Source organism: Stenella coeruleoalba, assembly GCF_951394435.1.
Source record: "Stenella coeruleoalba genome assembly, chromosome: 11".
Classification (NCBI taxonomy): Eukaryota; Metazoa; Chordata; class Mammalia; order Artiodactyla; family Delphinidae; genus Stenella; species Stenella coeruleoalba.
In genome coordinates this window covers 31181761-31195831 of record NC_137157.1, presented here as the reverse complement: position 1 = coordinate 31195831, position 14071 = coordinate 31181761, and the positions used below count along the sequence as shown (strand labels likewise).

The 14071-nt window shown below is 38.9% G+C and overlaps 1 long non-coding RNA gene across 1 annotated transcript in view; it reads left to right on the top strand.

Annotated features, from left to right (window-relative positions):
- The window catches only part of LOC307194142, a 168250-nt gene extending 155338 nt beyond the window's left edge, over positions 1–12912 (top strand). The window contains exon 3 of the long non-coding RNA XR_013830518.1: positions 10711–12912. This is a non-coding gene — a long non-coding RNA (uncharacterized lncRNA). The remainder of the gene's footprint in view (positions 1–10710) is intronic.
- The last annotated feature ends 1159 nt before the right edge of the window (positions 12913–14071 follow it).

Below are 14071 nucleotides of genomic sequence, written 5' to 3'. Positions count from 1 at the left end.
GAATAATGTGTTGACAAGTTTAGGTATGAGAGTTAGAGTAAAGATTGGCAGGATAGATAGGACTTAAATGGTGCGAAGCCTGGAATAAAGATGAAAGAGCTTGGACATTATGCTATAGGCAGGATGTGTAGTAGAAAGCATTCAAGACTAACAGATCAGGAAGCCTGGGTTTAAATCCAGCTCTTCCGTTTTAAAATTATGTGGTTCTGGATAAGTGACTTCCTATTAATCAGTTTAAATGTCTTTATTTATAAAGTGAGGAGATTGGAGGTTTTAGTTTTTGTTTTCATTAGGTAAAGACCAATTTGAGGGCGGGAAATGTTCTCAAAGTAGTCTCTTAGAAAGATTGATTTAATGATGAAAGGGGATATGAAGCAAAAAGAATCTTGAGATAGCAGTCATTTTGGAGATCATTGCATTGGCCAAACTGTGAAGTGATAAAGTTGAGGGCCACAAAGTAGCATTAAGAATAAACAGAAGAAAGAGGATGCAAGCAACTCTATGAATAAAGAATTTACAGGACTTGGTTTCCAATTGGAGAGAGGAGAGAAAAAACTCAAAAAACATTATGGTTCTGAGTTTAGGATACAGGAAATATTTTGAAGACAAGGACTAGTAGGTGGTTAAAAATATTGTGTTAGGACATGTATTAATAACCTTACATAGTTACATGGAAGAAGCAGTAAATATAAAGTAAGCAGAAAACATTTAAACTTCTCCCATCATTCCAGTCTACTCAGGGAGAGCATCTCTAAGCAAATGACTTTGATAGTCAAAGGCTTCATCGTGACTTCTCTTCACTTCTATTAAATGGACGTCCTCCACATCTTAGACTGGAGATCTGAAAACCACGGAACTCTCGTAAACACATCACTCTTATAAAACACTCTTATAAACACATGACTCTGTAAACACGTCCCAATACATTTGGGATTTTTCAGATCAAAAATGCATCAAGAAAAAGAGCTAGAAATGCAGCATTTATCTCTTTTCCTGATAGCTTCCCTCCTCGGCATTGCTACTAACGTCCCCTGAAAACACGTGCCTTCCAATCAGTTGGAGTTGAGTAGTAGAGATGTTGAATTAAAACGGGGGTGCAAATTATCGGGGAAGACGTGGAAATATAATGTTATTTTGTAGCTTATAAATTCCTTGTGAAGAACATCTAGGACTACATCGTCACTAGTCATATATGGCTGTTGAGCTATTGATAAAATGTGCTCTTAAAATCAATTTCACCTATTTATTTTTCTTTTTTCTGTTTCTTTTTAGTTTTCTTAATATGGCTATGAATAAATGTAAAATAGCACATGTGGTTTACATTTGTGGCCCACATTTAGTGGATGGTGCTGCTCTAGAGTAAGGTTTGATCAACACTGAGGGCTAATCATCATGGCATGGGAGAAGCCATGTGCCAGAATTATCATATTCTGTCAGCTAAATAACTCCTGCCTTCTAGTTTCTTATTTAATTAACTCGCACACCCTAGAGTCTAAGAACACAAGCAAATGGGTATTGATACCACACATACTGATATCATAGAGAAAGAAAGAATCATCTCCATTCTGGAGAAAATTGAGTTCTATTCTGGCCATGCTGAGTTTGAGGTAGTACATCCAGAGAGAATGTAAAAAAGGGTGAGAAACATGGAATTGAAGCTAGGGAGTGAAGATAGGGCCTGAGATGTCATATTAGGTGAACTGAAGCAAAAAAGGTGTTGAAATGTCTACATCTCCTAATACTCCATGTTCGGTCATAAATAAATTCATTTTCAATTGCTGAGACTCATTTCTCAGTGGTAAAGTAGGAATGATCATTTGTATTCCTCAGCAAATATTACTGGACCCCATCTTCAGGTGCTGAAGATGCAATGGTGAACAAGGCCCATCCTTGACTTCCAGAAGCTTTGATCTAGTCAGGGAAGCATTAGGGAAATGGGCAGTAACGAGCTGGTATCAGAGTTGTCACAGTTGGATAACTACTGAGGAGCAGCAAATTCAGTCTTAAAGGGGGTCAAATTCCTTCACTCTGATCATCCATATTCAGATTTCTGTGTTCAGCACAGCTATCCCTCTTCTGGAAACCTTCACAGTTGCCACTCCACACCCCAGCTATCTACCTCTTACCCCCGTGCATACCTCTACTAGCTCTGCCATCTGTAGAGTCATTACATTTTTGTCTCTCTGTCTCCATTACACTATGAAATCCTTGAAGGCAAGGTTTTTGTTTTCTATCTCTAGATGCTTAGAAAACTTCAAGTACCAAATAAATATTTTCTCCTTCTCTTTCTTTCCTGTTTCTTCAAGCAGAGGTAAGCGCTAAAGTTATAAAAGCAAGCAGAGCTGAAAGACAGAATAAAGAATCCAAAATGTAGAGGGCTCAGGACGGTTCTTTGGGAAAATCTCCATTTTAGAAAAACAGAGTTCTATGTCATGGAGGAGAATTTCTCAAAAAGAATGTGGCAAAGATTATTATCAAATGCTGCAATAATGAGAATGCAGAAAGACTGTTGATTTGGCTGTTGTATTACATTTGTTATCTGAATTCATGTCAAAATACTATAGAATAATTGTCAGTGATACATCTTTGTTTTTCTATCTGTGAGCATTACAAAGACCTTAGGCAAGGTTGAGATTCTTCTGCCAATGACAACAAAACTCTTGAAGTCTGGCAGATGCCTTCAGTGAACATACAGTGAGTGGTGAACTCCCAGCAACAAGGGAAGTCGGGTGATTCTCTTGTTAGCACGAGCCACGCACGGCCTGACTCTAAGCATTGTTAAGGAAACAGCTTCAGTTTCTTCTTTCACTTATTTCCAGCGGGTTGTTGAAGCAAAGGTTCAAAAACATGAGAACCTCCATGAATCATACATCCTGTCTTCCTCCTCACAGACTCCATTATGACTCAAGGATCTTCACCCCTCAGGCAAAGTACTGTGCTGGAAAGAGGGCTGAACTCACAAAGGCCTGATTCTGAGTCCTGACTTTGCTACTGTCTAACCAAGAGCAAGTCATTTTTGAGGGTCTCGGTTTCCTCATCTGTAGAAGATACCTTCCTGTTAGCTTATAAGCTTCTTCAGAGTAAGCACCAAGTTTCACTTCTTTGTATCCTCATCCCTTAGATAGTATTTATATAAAGTAGACACTGCATAAGAGGAATCTTAAAATGACTTTAGACTCCTAGTTTTAGTGTTCAATATCTGAAGTTCTGATATTTACCTAAAAATTTAAAATGCTTCTTGACCACAAAATGATAGCCAGATATATTTTTGAATGCTGTATCATCAGCAAACTATGAGCCAGGGGCCAAATCCAGCCCTCTTCCTGTTTTTATATAGTTTTACTAGCACACGGTCACACCCATTCATTTACATATATTCTATAACTGCTTTCAAGCTATAAAAGCAGTATTGAATTGTTGTGATAGAGACTGTCTATCCTGCAAAACCTTCAATATTTACTATCTGTTCCTTTATGGAAAGGGTTTGCTGACCCCTGATACAGACTGTAGTCGACTGTGAATACCAAGAAAGCACGTTGAATAAGATCCAGGTGGGACTTTGAAGATAGTGCTGAACCCATGGGCATTCTTCCTTTCAGAGAATACGGAGCCTACCTTTCAGTAGGATGAGCTGAGTGGTCAGTAAACATAACTTTACTTGAGGATCGCATTTATTTAGAGGGTCTGCATGCTCAAGGAAGCTGCCAGAATGCAACTCTGAGAAGTAAAAAATCAACCTTCAGTTTTGAAAGCACTGGCAATTCAATAATGTCTGAAAAGTAGGCCAAACCACAGACGCGGCAAAAGCTATTTTTGCCTGGCTAGTTCTTCTTTACATTCGAGAGCAAACTCTAGCCTCAGCAACTCTAGGAAGTGCTACTAGAAGCACACCTGACATGTTTAAATGGTATATTTCATGACTGGCTCTCCTTATGACTCGGGGATTCTCAAGGGATCATCTTTCTGTTCCCAGTATGCAACACATTTCTTGGTGTGGCACATAATACAGGCTCAATAAATGCTTTTGAACCAAACTGAACTGAACATATGGGTCCAGGTTGGACAAAGACATCTACCTTGGCCTGAATTGTTGAATTAATACCAAATATCTTTCTTTCCAAACTTAGGGAATAAATACTAATTTTCCTAGATTTTTTTCACTCCCTCCCCCACTATCAAATCTGATTTCGAAAAGCAATAAAACCACACAAAGTTCAAATGTTTGCTAAGCACCTACTCTGTGCAAGGCAAACAGAAGCAACCATAATTCCTTTTGGCCTCATAATTCTTTTTTCTCCCAGATTCCCTTGAGGTCAATTAAGATCTCCCTTTATGCTGAGGACATGCAAGCCTGCCATTATTGGCATGGCCAGGTGAATGTATAGGCTGACCTGGAATAAGAGAGAGAAGGCGATCGGGGTCCACATCATGCAGGCTTCACCAGAGGAATCAAAGTAAAGCAGCAGTTGCCTTAAGTTCGCTGGGTGAAACAAGCACCAATTAATGATGGGCTAACTGGTTCAGACAAAAGCTTCTAATTAATGAATCATTAAAGCACACACTTTGGAACATGGAAAAATCATGCAGCATGCCCAGAAACAATCTTCCAATTCTGCGGCTATGCTTAAACGCAGTGCTAATTTCTGAGGGCCTGCCATTTGTTATAGCACTGAGATGAATCACGAATGTGATTACTGCATCGCCCAATACACAGGCTGTCCCCTGGGGAAGTGAACCATCCTGAGAGCAACTCCTAATAAGCAGAAATTAAGTGTTACTCTCCCTTGCCACCAGGAGAGGAAAAAAAAAATGCATGCCTGGAGAAGGGGCGGAGAGGATGGATAATTTGGCTGTCCATAAATTGTGAGAAGGGAAAGAGATAGGCATCTATTTTGAGCTTCTGTGGCCTGGGGAACCACACTCCCTGTGCTCAAAGCCAGGAGCCCTCTTACACAATAAATAATTCAAGAAACCCCAAGCAAGTGCCTGGCGAGGAAGCCTGCTTCCTGAAAGCTCCTCCTCTGCTAATCTTGGAAAAGCGGTGGATCACCCTGTAGCTCAGAATGCCTGCTTTCCACCTCAGGATTCTGACCAAGGTCCCCAGCCAGGGGCCATAAGGAGGAAACCAACACAATCCTGTCATTGTTTGTGTTATTTATAGCTTATTGTTTAAAAAAATTGGAAATGACTATGTCAAACTGAAGATCTCATACATAAATCTGGCAGGCACTTTTACTGGAGCAGATTTTTAAAACAAATTCAATATATTGTACACTGTTTGAGGGAAATGACAAACCACAAACCCCTCCTTCTGATATTATGTCTTCCCCTGTGTTCGTCCAGCATCTTCTCCTAACATGCACCCAGCATAATTTTTGATGAAAGGCCAGTTGGCTTTCAGTTTCCAAATAACCCCCAATTTTTCTGTGCAAAATCCAAGGAAGCAAAAGCACAAATATCTCCTGTTTTTTTAATCTCTGATTTTATTCTGAGCTCTGTAACACTAAGATATTTATGGAAAAGATTAATGAGATATGGTCAATATATAGTATACAAAATACAACAATGTGTAAACTATAAAATGTCATCAAATGCTACTTTATGATTCTAGAGCAAGGCACCATGCTCCAAGTCAACCAAGGTTACATTTTTGAGTGGGTGTGGTGTTTCGTGTTTGTTTCTCAGACCTCAGCCCAGGGCCCCTCAAAAGTCTTATCCTTTAAGATGTCTTTAATCAGTAAAAGACACTAGTAAAGGTGATGAGAAAGATAGATGGAGTGGGAAAACTCAGTACTGACACGTGTATTTTAGTGTGAAGGGTGATTTCTTCAAACTTTTAAAATTATCCAAGGTCACTGGCACACAGTTGAATACCAAGGTGCTCTTACTTTATTTACTGTAGAATGGAAATGAGATCAAATTCCTTTGGGCCTTGCAAATGATTGTCCCCCCTGAAATGTCTCTATAAATCTGCCAAGTAGACAGCAGCTGTTCTTACCCCTCGCCCTGACTCTTCCACACACCACCTTAAAAAGAACCAGCAGGAAATATCCTCTTATACTTTTTATTTACTGGTTCTGCCAAATGCTTATTTGCCTCTAGGGGGCATTTCTAAAGACTGCAAAGGAAAGTATTTCAGCTCTTATGGTTGTCAAACCAGATGGCTCAGGAATAGGAACAGAAAAGAAATAGTAACAGAAAGGGGAAAAGAAAATCACTTTGATCAAGTCAGCTTTTATTGCCATGAACAGAAATAAAGTCCAACTGGTTTCTGAATTGAACTGGGGAATGAAAAAGATTGACTTCTTAAAAAAATTTTTTTTTAATTTTTATCTAGCTAACTTTCCTGGATGGACAGTCTCTGACCTTTGACCTAGAACAAATGCCATAAAATTAAGTGTCATTAGAATGACACTGTCATAATCAAGGGTTAGTATCACAAAGATCACATTAATTCACTAAAGAGTGGAAAAGACAAGCTTAATTGAGATAGCCACCACCCATTTTTTAAGGTCAAAATTTATTTGGAAAAGAAAAAAAGTATTGCAGTACTCAGAAATTATTGCATAGCAAAAGATATTCTTTTGAATGAGCTCTTCAAAACCCTTGTATCAATATTATGACTTACTGTTACACCAACTTTCTCATCTTCTAGGTTCCGTTGCCCAATGTATCTATTAGTCCCATTGCATCCCCAGTCACTTTTAATACCTTACTTTGTTCTCCTTTAATATAGTTTATATTTCCATAGTGTCTTTCATCTCCCAGTATAATGCAAACATCAATTAACTAAGCTACCCAACATCCCCGTGTGGGTGGAAGAGTCCTATTATCCTCATTTTGAAGCTGGGAAAAGCAGGTTCAGTGAGGTGAGGTGACTTGCCCAGCCAGCCAGTAGGAGAGGCAGAAATGGCCGCAGTTGCTGGTGCCTGGTTATCTGCTTTAACTAGCAGACATGATAATTTATGCCCTCTAATTTCCTCATAGCCATTCATATGTGGAGTGAGGACATCAATACCGAGGTCCATAAGAGAAACCAGTCAAATTTTTACAAACATCCACTTTTGCTTCCAAAACAGAAAAACCATATTGATTTCCACTGAAAAACTTCAAGAGCCCCTTCCAAATATATGTCTTAACTCTTATGTCTCAATGAATGGGCAGCTTGGCACATAAACGTGGTTTGGTTAGGACAAAACTGACTTTACTCAAACCTGTTAACAGGTCGAAAAGAAATGAATTAAAATTTTTTTTTTACTTTATATTATAGTTGATGAACAATGCTGTGTTAGTTTCAGGGGTACAGCAAAGTGATTCAGTTATTGGGAGTTTGGGATTGACATGCACATACTGCTATATTTAAAATAGATAACCAACAAGGACCTACTGTATAGAAAAGAAATGAATTTTTACAAAGAAAGATCCAATGAAATTGAAAGTAATCTTTGCTAATAATAATAAAAACTGCCATTCAGTGAGCTCCTGAGCTTCTACTGTGAGCTGATGCCCATGTGCATTTTCTCATTTATTGCTGACAGCTCAGTGGGGGAGGACTGTTCTTATTCCCACTCGAGAGATGAGAAAATTAAAGCACGCAGAGAGGTGAAAGTAAATCATCCCAGGTCAGATAGCTAGTACGCGAGGGAGTCCAGCCTCAAACTCAGGCATTCTGTCTCCAGAGTCCGTGCTTTTAACTGTTTTTGCTGTAATTATTCCATTGCCTGGGTGTGATGCCACGTACTTTTTCCTCCACATTAGAAATTGCATGCTCTCTCTGACCATATAGTAAATGTTAGTGAGCATTGTGCTTGCATTTTATATCACCCAGGAGCTTTCAGGAACCTAATAGTAAGATGTACCCTTTCTTCTCAATAAAGTTTATGCCCATTTGCAGACAAGAAGCTAATTTATTTTTTTAAATTTCTACTCCCATATTGTAATGTTGAGGGTAGTGACTAGGTCGTCTTCCTTTTTCTTCCCCTCAAGCTCCCAAGAAAGCCTCACGCAGTATTAGCCTCACAGTAGGCACTTTTCTCAGTTTGATTGGGTTTGATGGTTTCTTTCTCATTTTCTCTTAATGCCCCTTGAAATTCTGAGGATTTAAAAAAAAAAAAATTCTCCTTTGTGGTGACATTGGCAAATTAGAGGATCCATGTCTAATCCCTCCAAGTTAGAATTTTTGTGCCCCCGGGACCACTCAGGCATCTGCCTGAACCGCTATGGTGGGTACAGGAGCCAGTAACGCAGGCAAGGTCATCCTAGGTAAGGGTGAGTAACTGAGACCACTAGGATTCATGTACTCTGATTCATAGCTACCTCATTCTTTTCTACTTGTTTATTCTAATAGCCAAAATAATCACCACTTCTGTTGAGTGTTTATACTGAGTTTGGCACTATGCTCAGTGCTTTACATGCATTATCTCATTTACTCCTCCTCCAAAGCCTATAACATGGGGCTATTATTCTCATTTAAGTATGAGAAAACTGAGCCACAGAGGCAATATATCACTTTCCAAAGATGGCAACTCTAAGTGTTGGTACAGGCATTTGACCCAGGCAATCAGACTCCAGAGCCCAAAAGTAGAATCTGTATGTTATTGCCTTTCTATCTTTGGATTCCTGGAAAATACCCTACTGTTTAAGACATTCATATACCAAGATAATTTTTATCATATCTTAGAATAATTGAAGATATTATAGGCATTTTACAACTAGTAGCTAAAGCAGGCACTAAAAAATGGCTTTTAAAAAAGAACCAGGTTTTCTTTTGCAGCAAAGTGTCATTGGGCTGCTTTGTGTTTGCAGCTACAGAATGAAAGTGGCCATACGGAAATCCCCATAGTGCCTGGGAGGAAGGGGAGAGGAATTAGGTCATCCTAGCTGGCATCTCAAGAAGGATCACAGGCACGACGAAGCTGATCTCTTATATTTTCAAAATTCTTTCTAGTCTCTTTGTAGGTAGAACTCACTCCCTAAAAGACAAGAAAGAAACTGGGAGGGGAGCTGATTGAAATCTATATATCTAAGATTTGTGGGTTCAGCTGATTAGCAACTAAAGAGATGGCCTTTAAGGCCCCAGGGGAGGTTTGAGTTTACCCTTGGTTATCTTTTCCTCCTGAATAGTAGTATGAACTCCTGGGGAGCAGAAGAAAGCTGCCCTGCAAGACAAAGTCACAGGAGTTGCTTCTTTTCTTTCTCAGATGGAAGAAAAAGAACTCTAGGAATCCTTTATAGTTAACTATTAAAATTGGTTTTTCCTTTTTGCTTTTTTGAACTTCTTTAGCCTCAATCTCTAAGAGCAATCAAGCAATAAAACTTCACCCTAGGTAAGCAGGAAACACCAAGGTAGCTCATCTTATTCTTTCCTCTTCTAAAGCCAGCATCCAGAACAATGGCTTAAAAGAAAACTAGCTTGTATTCTTTTGCAAAAAAAGGATCTCAGGGCTGGGTTATGTTTTCAGCTTTGGTGCTGACCCCAAAATGTTAGGATTTCTTCAGGGTCTATGAAAGAGGGTTCAGAGTAAAGGGAGGTGAGAGACGTGTGACCATCTTTATACCCTATCCAAAGACCCTGCTTACCGCTAGACCCCTGTAGTTTAAGGTGGAATTACCTGGGGCAAAAAAAGGAGATCAAGGGATAGGAGAAATAGATGTGGGCGAAGGCAGGACCAAAAGAAAATAGAAATGTGGAGAGGTACTAGAGGAAAAAAAAAAAAAAGGAACCATAGAAATCACTTCAGAAGAGTAACACATATGGAAAAGGCAGAAGGAAGAGAAAAGTGACGTTAAGACATCTTGGATAACAGTTCACTTGTGTCAACCATTTATTCAACCAGTTAGCCAAAAAAGACCAATGTCCAGGAAATATGCTAAACATTAGGGGTTCAAAGATGAGTGGAACAGGGGACACAAAGTTTTTAGGGCCTTAGACCGCTGTGGCCCCCTTTGCCTGGCAAAGCAATAAAGCTGTTCTTCTCTACTTCACCCCAAATCCTGTCTCTGAGATTTCATTTGGTGTCGGGGTACAGAGGCCGGATTTGGCCTCACAATCTGTTGGTTTGATACTTTGATACATTGTAATATGATTACCATCATAGTGTTAGCTAACAGCTCTATCACATCACATAATTATCATCCTCTTTTTGTGGTGAGGACACTTAAGATCTAGTCTCTCAGCAACTTTGAAGTTTCTAATACAGTATTGTTGATTATAATCACTGTGCTGTGCATTTGATCTTCAGAACTTATTTATCTACCAGTTGCCAGATTGTAACTTTAAACAACAGCTCCTTAATTCTCCACCCCTCCAGGCCTCTGGTAACCACCACTACACCCTTAAAAAAAAAAAAAATGAGTGGAACATATAGCCTTAACCCTAAAGAATCCAGTTTAGGTAGGAAGATTAACATGTAGATAAATAATGTAATGCATACATTAATACTATTCTTAGTTGCACTCTATTTCTTTTTGTCCTTCAAATGTGGCAACCTTGATCCCACAAAATGTCTTTTGTGCTTATCGGTCCTTCTGTTTGAAGTGTTCTCCATAATTAACTTTACGTAGCTGGCTACTTCCTACTATCCAAGTCTCATCTCCAACCCACCTCACTGAAGCAGCACCCCCAATCCCACTCTACACTCACCCATTTTATCTTATCTGAAAGTCCATGTTCAACATCAGAAATTATCTTAATTTTTTATTTTCCCACAGGTTCAGAATCTATCATCCTGTACTAGGACGTAAGCTCCTTGAGGAAGGAAACTCAATGGTAAGTCATTGATGAACTCATATTTTTTGACTATTTGACTCACAGACTGACATATTATAAAAGATAAGCATATTATCAAAGAGATAAGCATAGGATTCTGTGGTGCCAGAAGATGCAAAAAACTCCATTATGGGAACATTAAGGAAGGCTTCTCAGACGGGGTGATTTTGTTGTCGTTGTTGAATATGTAAGCTTGAATAGGTGTGCAATAAGTGGGCAAGGGTAGCAGAGCATTCCAAGCCAAGAGCGTATGTGATGAGTCATAAAAGAGCCCTACTCCTTCTGGGAACTGCCTTTCACTTAGTGTGTCTAGAGTACATACAGATGATGCTGGAAGAATGTGAAAGCCATGATGGAGTACAATCGTCCCTCAGTGTCCATGGGGGAATTAGTTCCAGAACCACTGCGGATACCAAAATGCACAGATGGTCAAGTCTTCTATAAAAATGGCCTTGTACAGTTGGCCCTCGGTATCCGCAGGTTCTACACAAATTCCATTAGCGGTTGGTTGAATCCACGAATGTCTATTAACAGGATTTAACTGTAGTTAAAAGTCCAAGCTTTGAAGCTAGACTTTCTGTAAGGACAGGAATGCCTTATTTTATTGTGTTTCACTTTATTATGCTATGCAAATATTGCTTTTTTTACAAATTGATGATTTGTGGCAACCCTGCGTTGAGCAAGTCTATCGGCACCATTTTTCCAGCAGCATTATTTTTTAAGGTATGTGCATTGTTTTTGGAGACAACATGCTATTGCACACTTAATAGCCTACAGGATAGTGTAAACATAACTTTTATATGCACTGGGTAACCAAAAGATTTGTGTGCCTCATTTTATTGTGATACTCACTTTATTGCGGTCGTCTGGATCTGAACCTGCAGTATCTCTAAGGGATGCCTGTAAATCCTGGTTTTTCTACTTGTAATTAGGGGATGTTAGGCAAGTTATCAGTCTTCTCTGTTCTTCAGTTGCCTTATCTGTAAAATGGGAATTTATTTGATTTATGTCATGCCTACCTCAAGGGATTCCTGGGAGGATTAAGTCAGTTAATATATGTAAAATACTTAGAAGAGGGTAAGTGCTTAAAACTGTTATTACTGGCATGGGGTGATGAGAAAAAGTAATTATGACTGTTGACAGTCTTATTTTATTCTAAACACTTCATGCAGGTTAACTAATTTAATCTATATACACTTATAAAGAAGATACTGTTATCACCATCTTACACATAAGGAAACTTGATAGACACAGAGGTTCAGTAATTTGTCCAGAGTCACACAGCAGTTAATAGCAGGGCTGAGGTCTAAATCTAGGGGGTCAGGTTTTTGAATCTTGCCTTTCACTATTATACTACGCCACCTCTTTGGAAGCTTAGTTCGTAGGGATCCTGTGAGGAAAAATGAAATAAAGTATATAAGTGGCTCATCATAGGGCCTGGCCTATATTAAGCACTCAATGTGGTATGTATTTTTTAAAAATGCCTACAGGACAATAGAGCTATAATTGGAATAAGTCAATATTCAGAAAATATAGTTATCTGTGGATTTATTGGGAGACTCAACAGAACCTGGAGAAGACAATTAGGGAGCATCTCGGCAATAACTGACTGGTTGAATTACTGCTGAACAGGCGGTTGAAAGGTCGAATAGCCATAATCACTTGCTTGACCTTGATTTCTGGTGGGAGTACCAAAGCCTTCTTGTGTATCAATCTTTGCCCAGCTGTACTTCTTCACTAATTAATTTTTAAAAGATCTAAGTCAATTAATTATAAAGTAATGGGTTGTCACTTCCAGCTGCCAAATTATCTACATTGCAGCTATATCTAATTAGCTTATTCTAACTGTTTCTTGGAAACATTTTATGTTAATTTATGTACATAAGTTCTGTGAATAACAAGTTGTACATTATTCTGTAATAAATTGCGAAACTAGTCCTTTTGTGGACATTCAGAATAAAATAAAATAATATAAAATAGTATAAAAACACCAGAATGACAAAGGGAAAGTACCTTTAACATACCTAATTAAAGTTAATAAGTAATTAAGCAAGCAAATTAAACAAGAATTTCATAATGGAACATAATAAATGCCTCTAAAATGCTAAATGCTTTAAAATGTGTAAAGCTAGCCAAAAAACCTGGTGATTTGGTGTTGTCAACAGACTCTTGACGTTGAACAGGATGGAACAAAGGCAGAATTAAAGGTGTAGTTTCATTTATTACACATAGAGTTGGGCAGCTGTAACATAAATGTGAAGAGATATATTTTCTTTTACAAAGAACCTATAGATTCCCTTCGTCTATTCTTCCTGTTTTTCCTTCTGTCTTAGAAGAAAAGGTGTCCCTCTTATGCAAGGCTGAAACCTCCACCAAAGCTCTAAGTCTCATTCCCTCCCACCTCTCCTGAGACTCTGCTGCATAAACAACTCCCTGTTTTCCTTTGCATTATCAATTGCTGCCTCTCTTTGCCCCTTCTCAGCCCACAAACAGGCGCATATCCTTCTGCTTGTGGGAAAGCAGCTTCCCAAGGCCAAGCACTGCACTACCACTGTAAACTATGTCCCTCGCCTTATTTCACTCCCAGGGGAGGCTCAGCTCTTGTGTTTACTTCTGTATCTGTGTAAAGCCTTTCTAGGAAGCTAAGCTGCTATGCTCTGCACAGATTTAGCACTTTGCTCACAATCCACATAAAGCCCTTTGCATAGTAAGTACCCAACAAGATTTAGCTTTTGTGTTGTTGTCACTATCATTTTGAGCAATGGCATATCATACTTGCTTCAGAGAACAGGTTCCAAAATCAGACATTGCAGCTCAAATCCTGGTTCCACTTCCTTGTAACTGTGTGACCTAAGGCAGACTACTTAATTTTTGAAACTTTGACTTCTTAAATATAAAATGTAGATAGTAGTTGTAACCACCCCATAGAGTTTATGGTAGAAACAGATTAAATGAGGTGAAGCATTAAGTGCTTAGCTGTAGGTCCAGAGCATACTAAATCCTCACATATACCTTTTTAAAACACCCAGTGTAATACTGTAAGTATATTTTTTTATTCATGCCTCTCTCTTCTGATAAGTACTATGAATTTCTTTTGGGGAATAACTTTCCTCAATGCTCAGTCCAAGAGCATTGGTCTCTATCCCTGACTTCAGAGGTGAAACATGTAGCTCAGGTCTGATGAATCCAAACACTGAATTCCCTTCCTGGGAATGTTACCCAGGCCTGATTAACCAATACTGAATTCACCTTCTGGGCAAATATCTTAGGCTTGGCCAATCAGACCAATTAATCCTCTTTCCG